Source organism: Limulus polyphemus, unplaced genomic scaffold, assembly GCF_000517525.1.
Source record: "Limulus polyphemus unplaced genomic scaffold, Limulus_polyphemus-2.1.2 Scaffold5585, whole genome shotgun sequence".
Lineage (NCBI taxonomy): Eukaryota > Metazoa > Arthropoda > Merostomata > Xiphosura > Limulidae > Limulus > Limulus polyphemus.
The window spans coordinates 1-4266 of NW_013671195.1; positions in this window are offsets into that span (position 1 = coordinate 1).

Genomic DNA, 4266 nt, shown 5'->3' on the forward strand with positions numbered 1-4266 from the left:
CTTTAAACAGGCCTCAAAAAACGATTCTAAATTAACGCTATGTTTGGAGAATTAAATACGGTTAACTCATACTTTCATCAGGCCTCAAAAAAAGATTCTAAATTAACGCTATGTTTGGAGAATTAAATACGGTTAACTCATACTTTCATCAGGCCTCAAAAAAAGATTCTAAATTAACGTTATGTTTGGAGAAGTTCAAAAAAGAACCACGTAATGACTTCGTCATAATTACAGACTCCCGATTTGAGACTACCTTCAGCACCTCTGTCGTCGAGGGTATTACTTTCCACCGGTGTATCCACAGCGACAATGTGAAGTGCACAATTCAAAGAAAATGTAAAAAAATAAATAAATGTTACTTTCTATTTCTTTAGCTGTGAATATGTTCATGATTTTTTTTTGTCGGTGTTTTCGTTTTCACTACTCCACGTAGGCATTTACTTCTATTTTTAAAAGAAACTGGTTCGTAATCTAATCGTGAGAAGTAGAGAAAGAACCTTTCGTAACAGCATGCCCACAAATTAATAACGATAAGCGATCGCTTCAAATTAGATTAGCATAATGTGTGACTTCCTGATACAGCGAGAAAAGAAAGTGAGAAATATACATAAAACAGTAGGTGTAGGTACAGTGACTTGTTCCCTTAGTAGGCCAGGTCACCGAGAAACTTCTAGTTCCCTGCTGAGAAACAAGGCCTAAGGGAGTAGGCTTACTTAGCACAGCGTGACCCTGACCGATGCCGATTGTGTTGAAACATGTCTGCGGAATATTAAATAACACCATAGCTTCCGGCGAATAATATATATATATGTATGTGTAACAATGGTACTGTAGAGAATCAACATCTAATATATATATGTATGTATATATATATATATTGTAACAATGGTACTGTAGAGAATCAACATCTAATATATATATGTGTATATATATATATATGTATGTGTAACAATGGTACTGTAGAGAATCAACATCTAATACATATATATATGTATATATATATATGTATGTGTAACAATGGTACTGTAGAGAATCAACATCTGTTTAATAGTTCATTTAACAAATATATCTATTTCTGGTAAAAATTGGTGTGTGTCTGTGCGTCTTCCTAGTATCACTCAGAAATTGGTTGTTTGTTCTGTAAAATCTACACACAATGGGCTATCTGCGCTTCGTACACCAGAAGGATGAGACTCCTGAATTTTAGAGTTGTAAGTTCTTAAACTTATCGCTGATCTATTCAAACTTACTTTCCACATATCGTTATTAATGAACTGATCTGTAGCTTCGGATAAAACGCACTGCTCAACATATATATACTGTTTAAATACCAGGTTTGATACCCGAGACTGTTATAATTATCCAAAGACGTGTTCGTGAACTTAAAAAAACATGACGTAATTTGAGAAGTTTACGAGAGATTTCTATCTCGAAGATATCACAATTAGCTAAGTACGTATGACTGATCTAAGTCGACCTTTGACCTTCAATATCATACTTGTACTCCGCTTTGGCAACAAGGAAAAATGGTTATCAGAGAAGACAGCTATTAGCTTCCACATTTGAATATTCTGTTATTACTTTCATGGCCCAGTATGGGCAGGTGGTTAGGGCGCCTAACTCGCAATCTGAGGGTCGCGGGTTCGAATCCCCGTCCCACCAAACATGCTCGCCCTTTCAGCCGTGGGAGTGTTATAATGTGACGATCAATCCCACTATTCGTTGGTAAAAGAGTAGCCCAATAGTTGGCGATAGGTGGTGATGACTAGCTGCCTTCCCTCTAGTCTTTAACTGCTAAATTAGGGACGGCTAGCGCAGATAGCCCTAGTGTAGCTTTGCGCGAAATTCAAAACAAACCAATCCTTTTCCATTCTGGAAAACCTTTGGTATTTTAAAAGGAAATATTCAAATAGAACAGCAAATCATCCGCATTGGTTTCAGCAACGGGTTTTGGTTTTGTTTTTGAATCTTGCGCAAAGCTATTTGAGGGTTATCTGCGCTAGCAGTCCCTAATTTAGAAGTGGTAGACTAGAGGGAAAACAGCTAGCTGGTCAACACCACCCACCGCCAACTCTTGGGCTACTCTCTTACCAATGAAAAGTAGGGTTAACCGTATATTATAACGCCCCCACAGCTTAAAGGACCAGCATGCTCGGTGACGGGGATTCGAACTCGCGACCGGAAAGACTGCGAGTGGAACACCCTATACCCACCAGGCCATGCCAGGTCCATCAGTATTAATGGCTACTAAATCGGTCTACAAAATAATAATAATTTTTTTAACTTGCTGCTTCTATGCTAACTTCGCTGTTTGGGGGAAGGGATGGAACGTACTATCTTAACTCACGTGTGCCTTCTAATATCTGAACAAATGAAAACGACGAGCGTGACCAGAATTTGGACGTACACGTGTCTCACAGAAGGACCACGCCCAAATGTAAGAACGAATCACGGTTTAATATAATGTAAAAAAAACCATAGGAATAAAACAACACTTATTTCCAGATAAATACATAGTTTTGTTAACGGATAAAGGGGAGGCCAGACTATCCGTCATACAGGGGCATACGGTAAAACGAGGGGTTGCTCGCATCTCTAGTTCCACCTAACATAATATCAGTTTTTAATCAATTCAATTGAAGCGAATAAAACGTTTCAGGGTCGCTTCAAAAGAAAAGGCTTTATTCAAAATAAGATTCGGTTGTTGTTTTAAGGACAAAGTTACACAATGGGCTATGTATACTCCGCCCACCACGGATATCGAAACCCATCTTTTAGCGTCGTAACTAACCGCTGAACGACAAATTATAAAATGTCCAGTTTTCTGTCCTAACTGAAACGGCATCTGAAGGATTTCACTCTGGCCACCGTGGGGAATCGAATCCCGGATTTTAACGTTGATAAGTCCAAAAACTGTTCATCTAAACAAAATTTAATTACAGTTACAGTGAACGTTCATCATCGTGTTAAGTAAATCCAATCATTTCCTGGAATACTAGATTTAGCCTAAAGATGGAGAAAATGAAAACTATAAAATAATTTACTGCTACTTTGTGACAATTTATGGTAACACTGCTACCCATACAGAACGATAGCGCCCCCTTTAGGATGTTTCGGTGTTTTCTATTTGTTTGACCTTTTTTTTGTTGTTGTTTTGTCAACCATATTTGCTTCACAACTGGATTTTAATGCTTGCAGTTATGTAGAGCGCAAAACCTTACCTAGTCCGAGTGAGTCACCACTTCCGCTGACCCACAGAAGAAATGATTATAAAGAAAAATATGGGCCAGATGCTAGCAATGTTTGGTGTGATTACGTAGAAGCTCGTGGTGTTTACATTTTACCAATGCAGCATCTAATCAATGCTTGAACTTCCCCCAAACACCTGGTTTTCTTTGATGTATCAGAAGATTCTTTCCATTTGTTGTCATTATAAGTATACTACTCCTATAAACTGTCTCCTCCTTCTGGAAATATTGGAACTTTTTACCAAAGTTCTGATAAATAGAACTTACATTATACCATAACTTGGCCTGGCCTCAGCTGGCAATCTGAGGGTCGCGGGTTCGAATCCCGTCACCATCTCTCCCGTGGGGGGCGTTATAATGTTATAGTCAATGTCATTATTCGTTGATAGCCCAATATTTGGCGGTGAGTATCGTTGAGTAGCTATCACTCCTAAATTAGGGACGGCTAGTACAGATAGCCGTCGAGTAGCATGACTAGCTGTCTTCCCTCTAGTCTACCATTTCTAAATTAGGGATGGATAGTACAGATAGCGGTCGAGTTAATTTAGAAGTGGTAGACTAGAGGGAAGACAGCTAGTCATGCTACTCGACGGCTATCTGTACTAGCCGTCCCTAATTTAGAAGTGGTAGACTAGAGGGAAGACAGCTAGTCATGCGGGACGGCTAGTACAGATAGCCGTCGAGTAGCATGACTAGCTGTCTTCCCTCTAGTCTACCACATCTAAATTAGGGACGGCTATTACAGATAGCCGTCAAGTAGCATGACTAGCTGTCTTCCCTCTAGTCTACCACTTCTAAATTAGGGACGGCTAGTACAGATAGCCGTCGAGTAGCATGACTAGCTGTCTTCCCTCTAGTCTACCACATCTAAATTAGGGACGGCTAGTACAGATAGCCGTCGAGTAGCATGACTAGCTGTCTTCCCTCTAGTCTACCACATCTAAATTAGGGACGGCTAGTACAGATAGCCGTCGAGTAGCATGACTAGCTGTCTTCCCTCTAGTCTACCACATCTAAA